The sequence below is a fragment of the Puma concolor genome, chromosome D4 (genome assembly GCF_028749965.1).
Source record: "Puma concolor isolate L17-30 chromosome D4, mPumCon1.1.hap2, whole genome shotgun sequence".
NCBI lineage: Eukaryota > Metazoa > Chordata > Mammalia > Carnivora > Felidae > Puma > Puma concolor.
In genome coordinates, this window is record NC_141679.1 from 46,900,674 (window position 1) to 46,914,798 (window position 14,125).

A 14,125-nucleotide genomic window follows, 5' to 3' on the forward strand; every position below is an offset into this window, starting at 1 on the left:
ATTGGGGCAGTGTATTTTTAACTAAGATACTGTAACAGCAGTCATGTAAGTGCAAAAATCCTCAGAAACTGGTCAATTATTTTATTTTCTGGTGCTGTTTCTGTCCCATGGTGCCCCAGTCCTTTTCAGTGCTTTTACTGTTTCTTTCTTTTCTTTTCTTTTCTTTTCTTTTCTTTTCTTTTCTTTTCTTTTCTTTTCTTTTCTTTTCTTTTTCTTTTCCTCTTTCTTTCTTTCTTTCTTTCTTTCTTTCTTTCTTTCTTTCTTTCTTTCTTCTTTCTTTCAACAAGTCACATCTCAGGAGATGTCTGCATTTCAACTGTGTGCATGGAGCCGGTGTGCACCCTGTTCCTGGTTATGAGAGCTCTGGAGATACTTTCCCTTTCATCTACGAACTGTTCTTCTCAGAGATTAGTCACGACAGCAACGTGATCTTAGGCATTTCTTCTGCTGTGCAGCTGACTGTGAAGCCAAGTAAAAGGGCAAACTATTTATAAATCAAGCGGTTACAGGTGCAGAGAATAGATAAGAGTTTAGCTTTGTCCAGGTTGGGAGACCATTCTTACTGAATTTCCTTGTTTAGGGTATGCGAGGGCAGACTCAAATTTAGAGTCAGGGTTAGGGTTTTTTCAAAGAGCCTGTACCAGAGCTGAACTTACTCCCACCTAAGCTGCTTGCAAAGTCTGCCAGTGTCAGAGTCTCTATTGTTGGTTGATTTTCTTTTCATTTAACAACTGTTTACTAAGTAGCTGCTATAAGCTAACACCATGATAGGAGGTGATAAATTTGGCAAGGAAAACAACAAATTCAGTAATATATAAGAATACTTTCTCTGGCTTATAAATGTGAAAAGAGCTAGGTGTGCACCCGGAAGAGAGCCGTTCCCTCTCCAGTGGCCAAGTATGGCTCCACAGACCCGCCCTCTACTTGAGACAGCCCTTGCCTTCCCCAGGTATCCCCAAATGGCCTTGCCAGACTCAATCTTTCTCAACATTTTTCTCTTTCTCCATCCTTTTCCCACCCAATTTGGATTTGTAGCTGTTACTTGTTAACAGGCATTATTAATATTTATAATATAATATTACTAATTATCATCTACAATTAAGCCTCATTGATTTCAGGGTGCCTGGCTGACTCAGTCGGTACAGCATCTGACTCTTGATCTCAGGGTCGTTAAATCAAGCCCCGCATTGGGCAGGAAGCCTACTTAAAAAAAAAAAAAGTCGTTGATTTCTTCAGGAAGGGGAGGGACAGCTCTGGGTCTATCTCCTCCTCACTCCTTGGTGACTGTTTGTCTTAATTTAAGTCATTCCACACACATGCACCTGGGAAACATCTTTCCCAGTTTTGTCCCTGAAATTCTCTCTTTTCTATTTTGTTTAAGTCCCCCCCCAACAATTTTTTGAGGCCCACCTACTTTTTCTTATTGGCTTGTTTATGTGTATATATATATATATATATACATATATATATATATATACACACACACATTGTACTGTTGCCTATCATGGCCTTTCTTGCCTCTCGAATTATAGAAATGTGGAATATGCCAGTCCTGGGTAAATTAGCTTTGTTTGGCCACATGTCCAGTACTTTTATCATAAATAACTTTGGTATTTTTTTTTTAACAGTGTGTGTTGAAAATTCCTGTTCCCAATTTACTCTCTTGGGTTCAAGGCTTAGGTGTTATGTCTCTTTTTCCACTGTATACAGAATTGGGCTCCAGAGGCTCCTTTTTAGACTTAAGATGTTAATTCACACAAAAATCATACTAAAGTGCTCATGCTCATAGAATAAATGTTGATTTGCCACAGGTTTAGTCTTTCTTTTTTCTTTCCTTTTTCATTTGCTTTTCCTGATTTCTCGCAATCCCATACCCATTCGTTCTTTATTTCTGTGACCAAAAAAAAATCCAAAAGATGTATGTTCCTGGCACATGGCAGGCGCAGTGTGTACACAAACAAATAGGACAAGGAATCTACCATGGAAAATGGGTGAACATATGGTTTGAAATACCAAGAAATAAGAGCTGACTCTTTGCTATTTTTGTCCAATACGTATTTCGTGTTGGGTTCGACTCTTTGAACCATCTATTACTTTGGGAGAAATTTGTTACGGATTTAGATTTTCTGCCTCGGAAGCCATAAGCTCCTGTGACAGACGTGTTGAATTTCGTATAAAGCTCGAGTAAGACACAGTATCTGTACTGAGGCTTACTGCTGTGCATTTGAGAAAATTGGTTTTTCCGTAAAGAAGCAACCTCCTGTCACCCTGACCCCAGGCAATGGGTTTTCAGATGTATTTAGGAAATCTGGTAATCCTTGTTGCCTCTTATCTCTGAGAGTGACTGAATTGAGTGGAATGAATATTTATTGAGAGCCCACAAAGAGGAGCCTCCCAGCCTCTGCATTAAGTTTGACACAGAGGTCGGCAGTAACAGGGCAAGGGCAGGGGCGGGCGAGGGGGGAGCCATCAGAAGAGGCAGGAGTAAACTCTCGGAGGCAAGAGAATTCAGGAGTCTGTGGGGTCTATTTCAGGGTATAGTGGGAAAGCAAGTTGGTGGACTATTTCTGAAAGGGCTTGGAATACTTGGCTGGAAGTGGCAAGTTACACATGACCAACACAATTAGGCCTTGGCTTTCCACCCAGCAATGAGTCAGCGTCAGGTGAGGCTCTGACGTACTGAGGACGCTGTGCCAGCAAACACGTGCAACGCTGAAGCCCAGTCTCCATCTGATCTTTGGGTCCCGTGTGACTGGGAGGGAGGAGCCTGAACTGTGATGCTCCCTGAAGTCTTCAAGCAGAGTTCTGTTCAGCAGGTTTTTTCCTGGGAGGTGTGAGGAGCTGTGAGGGTCCATACCTGTCCAGGCCCCCATCCCACATCACAAAACGTTCCTTCTCATGTTTTTATGGTGCTTCAAGAGACAAATGGAGTACAAAGGTCATGCAGATTTTTTTTTTTTCTCTCTCACTTTTGGAAATGACGTCTATGAGGGTAGGAAGTAGGGTTTCTCAGGTCCTTTGACCTCTTGGTTTCAATTCAGGATTGAAATCACTTGCAGAATTTTAAGACAATTCAAAGACAAAGTATAGTCTATTGCTTAGAAAACAAATGATGAGTTTAGGAGAAATTCTTTATTGATTCCACGGTCCCATTTTAAACCTTTTGTTAAGGTGCTAGCAGTTATAGGCATATAGCTCTCGGAGGTCATCAATGGCTGTGCCTGGGTCAGTGATTTTCAAATCAGGGACTAATTGGGTGGGAGGAGGGATAAAGTGGTGTCAACGAGGGCATACTAATTGTGTCAATTTAGACACAATAAATCCTAAAATCCTAAAATAATTTAGGACGCCATAAATCCTTTAATTCATGTCTTTCCCATTCTTTTAACAGATACATCTTAACCGTCTATTATGGGTACGAATTATTGTCAAGAGATGGAGAAGTATATAGTCTTGTGTGCCTCTTTGTCACGTGTCAATACTGGTAAGTTTCAAATTCTTTCTTTCTCTGAGATTGAAAGGTTTTCTCCTGTTTCTCTTCTACACATCTCCTTAAAATGAGAGTCTCTGTGTCCTTTGAGTATGTAATAAGCAAAGGAAAGTATATTTCTGACGCTTAACTATTGCAGAACAGTTTTGAACAAACTACTCAGGTAAAGTACCATAACAAATCATGCATATAAACAGAACAAAGTCTATTTATGAAACATGTCTCACACTTGTTTCCGTGTAGTATGTGTAACAAGGCAGAAGCTGTCCCCATTTTATAGATGGCGACTCAGAGATCGAGTAGCTTGTCTATAGCTTGTTAAATGGCAAAGCCTAGACTGGAAAGGGGACTCTGGTGTTTTTCCCGTTGCCTTATACTTCCTCCACAAATGTCAAGGGCAACTGGATACCGGCATTCTTTTCAAAGTCCGATCAAAATGACTCTTGAACAATTGTGGCTGTTGTTTGAAATATTAAGTTGTTTTTTGGTATCCTTTCTCGATAAGAGAAGGGAAATATGACACCTAAACGTGGTTAAAGAAGACACATACCTTAATCTGAAAAGACATCTGTACGTATTCCGATGACCTTGTAAATTGCATTAAATAAATTTTTGAGTTGTTTATTTTACTTTTTTTTAGGTTTGGGTTGCTTTTATGGATATAATTTTTTCTTTTTTTTTTTTAATTTTTTTTTCAACATTTATTTATTTTTGGGACAGAGAGAGACAGAGCATGAATGGGGGAGGGGCAGAGAGAGAGGGAGACACAGAATCGGAAACAGGCTCCAGGCTCTGAGCCATCAGCCCAGAGCCTGACACGGGGCTCGAACTCACAGACCGCGAGATCGTGACCTGGCTGAAGTCGGACGCTTAACCGACTGCGCCACCCAGGCGCCCCTGGATATAGCTTTTTCAAGCCAGCCATTGTGGACGTGTATTTTACTCTAAAATCTGTTTTTAGAAGAACTAGAACTTTTCCATATCGGTGTAGTAGTATTTATTGATTAGTCAGTACACGCCAGGCACTATTACATGTTACATTCTTAGGCTGTCCTAACAACCCTGTGAGAAAAATACTATTATTATTTTAATATTGATACAATAATTTTAATAGTTTAATATTATTTAATAATAATACCCTTCTTATTTTAATTATATTTTAATAAACTTTACTATTACTTTAATATTTAAATATTATTTTAACATTTAATAGATGAGAAGATCGGGGCACAGAAAAATTAAGTGACTTGCCCAAGGTTATACAGCTCGCAAGAATGAAAACTGGGGCTTGAATTTGGGCTGACCGGATTCAGAGCCCGTTTTTACCCACAGCATTTATAGGGCTTTTCCTTGGCATTGCTGTGAGGAGTGAGTGGCTGTTCATAGGGCACTCCGTAGCTTTGGTCTTCAGATTCTTTATTTGTGAAAAGAGATGGCACTAGATAATTTATTTATTGGGCTACTTAGCAGTAGTCCTTATTTAGGGATGTTCCCTATTTAATCCTCACTGTATGGACCTAGAATTCTAACCTTAAATATGGACAGTATTACCATTCTCTTCATTTTACATATGGGGAAATTAGGACTTAGGCCAAGTACCTGCAAAATGTGGCCTAGGTGGCGAAAGAACTGATTCAAACTCAAGATTCTAATCAATATACGTAACTGCCTTTCCCTTTTAAGGACTTGGGTGCCTTAAAATTCCATACCTTGAATCCTGGCTTTTTATTTCAAAGACATAATAATAATATGTTTGTTTCATAAAGCCACGAATTTATAGCTCTTCCAAGAAGTGACCTTAGTCTACAAATGGCTGCCAATGTTTGAGAACCATTGACATAGATAATAGCAGTCTTAACAATGAAACATTGTGCTATTAATATTATATTATTATTTTTTTGAGGAGTCACATGCGTAGCAAACAGGATGTAACCGGACATGTTAGGCAAGCTGTTGCTAACTCAGAAGACTAAAGGGGATTAAATTCTCATTATTACTCACAGTTAGTCCCCAAATATCTGTGTATGTTCAGTTTCTACAGTTTGGCAGGAAGTTTTAGAGAACCAAACAGCATGCCCTTCCGCCCCTGGCATATTCATAAGCTATTTTGGGGTGAGTCATCGGAATTCTGTGGTTTGTATATCCTGAAGGGAGAGAAGAGACCCTGTATGGTTAGCATTTATTTGAAACAGTTAGTTGGGGAAAAAAATTCTTTGATAAAAGGTCAACATTAGGTAAGCGATGCCTCCGGAAGGATCTCTCCGTTGTTGTAAAGATTCAGCTCATATTTACGTCTCTGGGAATATCACACAAACTTAAATATTCACACTGTGCGTATTTGCAGCTAGTGCACACAGCAGCCTGGGTCTGGAGTTTAGTTAGGGGTAATTAACAGAGAATTCACAACTTGAATTGTAAACTCAGGCTAAATGACTCTTCTTCTGTCCTTAGAATTCCTGCTCCCTGACGTCAAAGTAATGCTCAGAGTTGGATAGTGTTGTAGGTACATGAAAACAGAGAGGCCAAGCCAAACCTCTAAGGTCTGTCTGATATGACCAATATTATAATTGTGGATCATGATTTTTTTTTAAACCACGTGAATTTTGTGAATCGCCTAATTTAATCATGGCATCTAACTGCTGGTGGATTCTGTAAATATTTTTGTGTATTCACCATGCAAAATATTCTTTTAAAAAATTGTGGATTATGATTAAGTCACTTAAAGCAGTAAAAAATAAGTGGATAAGAGTTAATTTTTCTCCTTGTAGCTACAAAGGAGCCTGAGGGGGAATTACAGTCTTTAAAAACTATTTTTCTTGTCTCATCAGGAAAAGAAACTGATCATTATTGGAAGAAGGAAGAAAATACAGGTTAGTTGGGTACTCATGGTAGGACTCCCAAAAGTCTCATAGGGGCACCTGGCTGGCTCAGTTCGAAGAGCATGAGACTCTTAATCTTGGGTTGTGAGTTCAAGCCCCATGTTGGGCATGAGGTCTGCTGAAAAAAAAAAAATCTCATAAAGACTGTTTAGACCTGAGGAGAGTGTTACTTCCAGAATTGAAGTAAGCCTATGGCCTAGAGCGCCAGTAGTCCCTATGACAGGGTTACCAAGGAAAGGAAGCAGTGACATTCGATGCTTGTGTTCAGTTATCCGTGTGATTATGACCACCAGATTGGTGACTGTAGACGTGGTGGACAACTTGGAATAGCCCTCAGATTGGGCAAGTTAAAATATTGCCCTGTTTTCTGAAGAATAGAGAGACTACTGTTTGGTCCTTAAAATGGTTTTAGATGGTAATATAAATAGAGGATTACATAGCACTGAAATACATAATGAGTAAAAGCTCTCTTTAGTTTTCTCTCAGTTTTCTGATTATGTCAAGTAGGAAGTTTTAGTTCCACATTAGTAAGATTTAAGTTCTCCTCGGAGCAGGCGACCGCCTCTCTTTCCCTAGGCTTGAATAACTACTTATTCATAACGCTTCTTTGCACGTCTTATTTATTGTAAGTGAAACAGATTTTCACTTATTTATTATTCACTTATTTATTGTAAGTGTAAGTTACGTCTTATTTATTGTAAGTGAAACAGATTTTCTATTTACATGGAGTAGACATTTTAAAAAAATGTATCCATATAAAAAGTGAGGTGATTGGAAAAAACATTAACTAAAGAATGATGCAAGTGGTTAGCTGAATAGGCAATGGGGGCTCATCGGAAGAGGTACCCAGCACATGAAACTTTTTAACTTTGGTAATTAAGAGGCAGATGGTTTTACAAATGAAAACAGAAACCTTAGTTGGCTTAGGTCCTCACTGCTTGTCCTTCTCAGAGAATAGTCCACAGACCAGCGATGGTCGGTGAACTTTTGTCCACCTGGAAGGAAAGAAGTCCCGAAACTGCAAGTAATGACTTAGAAACTTTTATAGCTTATCGCCATTGTGTTGGCATTCAATCACACGAAATATTTTTCTAGTAACTTATTTTTATTGTATAGTATTTTACTTAAGCCCTAGTCTGGAATTGAGCAGAAAAGAAACATGACAGTTTGGGAAGTACTGATGTAGAGTGTGTGTTTAGAACAAAAACATGACTAAGGAAAGTGGCAGTTTGATACTAAACGGTTATGATAAAGGAATATGTGCTGGTTTAAAGTACATGGTCTACATGGAATCTAGAAGAATGAGAGTCAAGAGGCTAAGTCCATACGTAAGGAGCGGGACTGTCTCAATCCTTTCATATCCCCAGGATCCAGCACAGTGTCTGGCATGTAGTAAGCACTCTATACATATTTTGGGATGGATGAATGAATGAATGAGTAAATGAGGTGTTTGGCAGGTGGATCTAATGCCATTACCAGAGAGTATGCTCTATTACAGTGCAGGAGGGGTCCATTATGCTTTTCCAGGCATCTCAAAACACTATTCAGCTCTCTTTGTTCTGATTATATAAAAAGCAAGTCACCTTCTAAGTATTAATTAGGTTATCAATGTACCCTGACTCTAAGAAGCCTTAATGTAAAATATTTTTTAATTTCAGGACATATACCACAACAGGAAGGGTAGGTTGGGTTATGTTCAGTAATACCCCCAATGTCTCAGGGGCTTAGCCCAACAATTATTTCTTTCTTTCTCACACACATGCCCAACAAAGGTTGACACAGGGCCTTGCTTGCTCCTTGTAGTCCTTTCTGTGCATCCATAATAACCATAGCAGGCAAATAACATCCTGCTTCTTCGAGCTTCAGCCTGGAAATGACACATTTCACTTCTATTTATATTTTCTTGGCTAAACTAAAGAGCATGTCTAATATCAATGGTGGTGGGAGGGAAGATAATCCTACCATGTATCAGGAAAGTGAAAAGCAGGAAACATTTTGGGGCGAGTGTTGCCATATGCACTCAGCTATTGTGAATGATATCCACAAGGGTTATTCCGTCTTTGGTTGATCTTCCGTGACTGCACCATCAGCACTGAGTTTCTGCCCTTTCAGATCTCTGGACTGAATCTTGAATGTGGTGACCCGGAGAATGCAGGGCTGTTTGTAACCTTTTGCTTCGGCCATCAGCTCACCTACTTTAGTTACTCTGTTCTGTTTTTTCTGTAATGTTAATAGTGACCTCTGCCAGAGAATACCAACTCCTTGGGTTCAAATTCTTTCTCCACTGACCAAACTTTTCTGTTGAATATGTCTTTCCATAAGAAGGCAGGCGATTGGCCTTAGACCTTGGTCAGGGAGTATTCTTCCAGTGAAATTTTAAAATGACTGTAAATATCAACATAAATATTCTTCTGTGGGATTGTTAGGCTGAGTCAGCTTCCAGGAGGCTGATCATCCCAAGAAAATCAAGCGTATCAAGTTTCTAGATCTACAAACAAGAATGATGGTAGGTCCTAGGTCCCTAGTGATCTGCAGACTCTTTCTTTCTCTTTCTCTTTCTCTTTCTTTTCTTTTCTTTTTCCTTTTCTTTTCTTTCTTTCTTTCTTTCTTTCTTTCTTTCCCTTTCCTTTCCTTTCCTTTCCTTTCCTTTCCTTTCCTTCCCTTCAACTCCCTTCCCTTCCTTTCCCTTCCCTTTTTTCCTTCCTTCCTTCCTTCCTTCCTTCCTTCCTTCCTTCCTTCCGTTTACCTAGCTATCTACTCTATCTGTATCTAGATTGGGCTAGAAAGGATATTTCTCAGATGCATGAAAACTTTTACTGTCTAAGGGAATAGAAAACATCTTCTTCCCTTAAAATGTATTTACATAATTTACTTGCAAATTTACCAGGAAAGAAAGGATCTGCTTTTAAAAAGTGGCCTTTTTGCAGCTATTGCTAGCATTATTTGGACTTCTGAAATTAGTGGAACCCAAATCAGGAATGGTGAAATTTGACAGCATGCTTGAAAAGCCCATGGTTTTCAGAATTGTAAATAAAAATATCAATATCTGCCTCTGTCTACAGACGGATGACAGAGGGAGGTAGAGGTCTGAGACTTCTAAATGTGATCAGAAGAAACAGTCAAATATTACTGAGCTTCTTTCTCCAAAGCTGTTTTGACCAGACCTTCCCCTCAGCTGCCTGTACTGAATGCATGAATAGAATCGCTTCCAGATCTTTACAACATTGTGCTGGTGAATACAAACTAATTACCCAGTTGAATGGTAAGGAAGGAGGGATCTTTTATTACTCCTCAGTCAGCTGTTGCACATCTAGACATGTAGCTAATAATTTATTAGCCTCTAATTTTGGAGACTGGCTCTAGATGATAAGCCTCATAAAAAGCTAACAAGGAGATGCTCTTGATAAGGTGGTAAATCATTAAATAGAGAAATGACCAGTTGATTTATGATTTACTGGAATACTTTAGACTGTGAAAGATAAACCTCCATTTCTGTTTTGCAAGTGATATCCCTGCTATCCTTAAAAAAATTAAGCTTGGATTACAGAATGCAAAAAAAAAAAAGGCACATTTCCAGCCAATTTCAGACATCTTCAGCTAGAACAAATGCTCATTACTCGGTCCTATTTCCTCTCCTGAGCACATAGGTAGTTGGTTCAGAAATATTTATGCCAGTGTTTCCTTGGGAACTGATAAAAATGGTGGAATTTATGAAGATAAGTACACAGGGACAATGTGGAGATTTAACTGAAGGTAACATTTTCATGCCGTTTCACTCACTATGATATATGATTCACCTTCTGAAACAATAATATTTTTATGTGTGTAGTTGTATCCAGGTGAAAATAGATTGTTCCTAATGTTTTCCTTTATTTTATAATTAATATTTTTTTTCTTTTTAAAAACAGATTTCATGAAAATAGTTGCTTCAGCCTGTTACGGTCATTACAAAAATTACACGCATTGTACAATGGAATATTATTCGGCCCTTACAAAGAAAGGAATCCTGCCATTTGTGACAAATGGGTAAATCTGGAGAACATTATGCTAAATGCGGAAACATAAATACTGTATGATCTCACTTATCTGTAGAATCTAAAATAGTTGAACTCATAGAAACACTGAGCAGAACGGTGATTGCCACGTAATTGGGGGCAGAGGGGATACAGGAAATGGGAGACAATTTGGTTAAATGTTACAAAGTTTCAGGTATGCAAGAAGAATAAGTTCTGGAGATCTAAGGTACAGCACAGTGACTATAGTTAACAATACTTCATTGTGTACTTTTATACCTATAATTTGCTAGGAGGGTAGATGATAAGTATTCATCACAAATTAAAAAGAAGGTACCAAATTAATTTGTTTAATTTAAACAAATTAAAAGTAATATGTTAATTACTTGATTGTGGTGATCATTTCACAATGTATATGTATATTAAAACATCAAGTTGTGCACCTTACATATATACAATTTTGACTTGGCAATTACGTCTCCGTAAAACTGAGGAGGAAAAAAATAATCTAACTAATCTTCCTGCAAGCTGACTTTTTAAAGAACTCAGCTAGGGACATCTCGCAATATAACAACATCTAGGGGACTTTTTTAAATAAACATTTTTTTAATTTAAATTTTAGGTAGCCATCATAGAGTGCAATATTGGTTTCAGGAGTAGAATTCAGTGATTCGTCACCTACATACAACACCCAGTGCTCATCACAACAAGTATCTCCTTAATACCTTAATACCCTCCTTAATACCCATCACCCATCTAGCCCATCTCCCACCCACCTCCCTCTATCAACCCTTAGCTTGTTTTCTATTGTTAAGAGTCTCTTGTGGTTTATTTCCCTCTCTCCTCTTCTCCCACCACATTTCCATATGTTCATCTGTTTTGTTTCTTAAATTCTGCATATGAGTGAAATCATGTGGTATTTGTCTTTCTCTGTTCGACTTATCTTATTTAGCATAATACCTTCTAGCGCCATCTACCTTGTTGCAAATGGCAAGATTTTATTCTTTTTGATGACTGAGTAATATTCCTATATATATATATATGTATATATATATATATATATATATACATATATATATATATATATACATACACACACACACACACACACACACACACACACACACCCCACATCTTCTTTATCCATTCATCAGTCGATATACATTTGGGCTCTCTTTATAGTTTGGCTATTGTTGATAGTTTTTTGAGGAATCTCCATACTGTTCTCTAGAGGGGCTACACCAATGTGCATTCCCACCAACAGTGCAAGAGGGTTCCTCTTTCTCCACATCCTTGCCAACCCCTTTTGTTTCTTGTGTTGTTAATTTTAGCCATTCTGACAGGTGTGAGAGGACAATTTTTTAAAATTACCTCAGAAAAATGCAGGCAGCAACAAGAATGTAATAAACAGTTACATGCAATATTTTTTAACTTTTATGACTCAAATCCATTCAGATATTTATTTGACAATTACTGATGAGGTCCCTACTAAATTCTAGAATGTAAAGTTATTAAACACACATAGCTTTTGTCTTTATCAGAGTTGCAGTCTAGTATTAACTTTATTCTAATTTTCATTATGATTTTTCTTAATCTTTTGATTGTTTAATAAATTATGTTTATGACTTTTCCCAAATCTATTTTCTTGTAATATTTGTTTTTACTTATTCCAAATATAATTGCATTGAACAAATAGAATATGGTTTGAAGTATACTGACTGAAATCTACTGAAAATCTTTTTATGGTATGATATGTGGTCAGCTTTCATCAATGTTCCACGTATGCTTGAAAAGAATATGTTCTCTGATCATAATGTGTGCAGGGCTTAATTTGTCCCCATTACATAAATTATTAATTGTGTTTGTTCAAATATTCTTTATTCCCATAATTATAATAGTTTGCTTTATCTATTAATTGTGTAGAAGGTGTGTTAAAATTCCCCCCATTTATGGTGCATTTGTCAACTTCCTCTTGCAACTTCGTTAATTTTTTGGCTTTGTATGTTAGGAGGCCATGTTAATAGCTACATACGGGTTTATAATTTTTATATCATTCTGACTAATTGAACTAGTCAAACTCTAGGTGACTGCAGCATTGGCTGACAGCAAGACTCAAACCTCCTGTGAGACCCTGAACTCCTGTGAGATGCTGAACTACTCAGGTGAGCAGCTCTCAGATTCCTGACACGAAAACTGAAACTTCCCTCTGAAACCATGAGAAACAACTGCTTGTTGTTTTTGCTATTTTATTTTTTAAAGTTTATTTATTTATTTTGAGAAAGAGGCAGCTTGAGTTGGAGGCAGAGAGGGAGAGAGAGAGAGAATCCCAACCAGGTTCTGTGCTGCGAACGCAGAGCCCAATGTGAGGCTTGAACTCACAAAACTGTGAGATCATGACCTGAGCTGAAACCAAGAGTTGGTTGGTTAACCAACTGAGCCACCCAGGCGCCCCTGTTTGTTGTTTTTAAGCAGCTGAATTTTAGGGTAATTTGTTACATGGTTATTGATAACTAACACAATCCAATTTTCTCTATTTTCTCTTTCTGGAACTCTAATTGGACAACTGTTAGCCTTTTTTTCATTCTATCCTCCACATCTCTTAACATATATTTTCCAACTTTCTGTCTCTCGGTGAAGTATTAAGCATAATTTACTGAAATCCAGCTTCTAGTTTACCAGTTCTTTCTTTGGCTTATTCTCATCTGCTATTTAAATAATCTAGTGAGTTTTTAATTGTGGCAATTAGATTTTCACTCTTGGAAGTTATGTTTATTTCCTCTTTCTCACATATTTTTGCTCCTTTTTGCAAACATCTTATTCCTCATATTTGGCCAATCATACTTGTTTCAGAATACTGAGGATACTTGGATGAAGATGCCCAAAGTTCCAGAAAAGATCTCGTGTTTCATTTTGACAAGATCCTGGAGTGTTACCAACCTAGAGGCACATTTAATTAAATATATTTGCTTTCATGTTCCAGAGCTTCCCAGAGGTACAAATTAACCCTCCCACCCTGGCTCTCCTGATGGGAAACATAGAATTTCAAAATTCCTCAGGGAGATAGATATTTTCTTCACTGAGCAAAGGACTGACACAGGCAGGTTATAAGTGACATTTGCTCACCTTCTAGTGCATGCTGATGAAACACCACGAGGGCTGTTTCCACCGCCTCTGTATCTTCAAGAAGACTGGGTCGATCCTGTTCATCAGGGCAATTCCTGGAGCTGCTTTCTGCAGGTACTCTAGAAGAAATGCCCACTGGGTTTGCTTTTTCTTTCTTTCTTTCTTTCTTTCTTTCTTTCTTTCTTTCTTTCTTTCTTTCTTTCTTTCTTCCTCTTTCTTTCTTTCTTTCTTTCTTTCTTTCTTTCTTTCTTTCTTTCTTTCTTTCTTTCTTTCTTTCTTTCTTTCTTATAGGGCATGCAAGGAATAGCTCTGACTCTTATCAAGAATGACCAAGGACTCTGGCTGAACTGCCTGAGCACATGAAATCCACCATTCTTAAAACATACGCAGATAGTGGCTCATCACAATTTTGTATTTCATTTCACATATATCATTGGAACATAAGTTCAAAAATTACTATTATTGGTATCAGTTTTATTTTCAAGACCTACAGGCTTCAAGAACTTTAGAGAGTAGTCTGTTGGCTGAAAGAAAATGTCTGTTTATAAAGTGGCTTTTGTTTAATGATTCTTAAGCTTTATAAGGCAGACCCAGAGGTACTTACCAAGACCTTACTGTAG

The 14,125-nt window shown here is 37.9% G+C and overlaps 1 long non-coding RNA gene across 1 annotated transcript in view; it reads left to right on the forward strand.

Annotated features, from left to right (window-relative positions):
* Positions 1–14,125, forward strand: part of LOC147574858 (uncharacterized) — a 153,139-nt gene that overhangs the window by 137,544 nt on the left and 1,470 nt on the right. Inside the window, exons 12-16 of the long non-coding RNA XR_015243576.1 lie at positions 3,392–3,484; positions 6,319–6,360; positions 12,455–12,544; positions 13,233–13,374; positions 13,513–13,619. This is a non-coding gene — a long non-coding RNA (uncharacterized LOC147574858). The remainder of the gene's footprint in view (positions 1–3,391; positions 3,485–6,318; positions 6,361–12,454; positions 12,545–13,232; positions 13,375–13,512; positions 13,620–14,125) is intronic.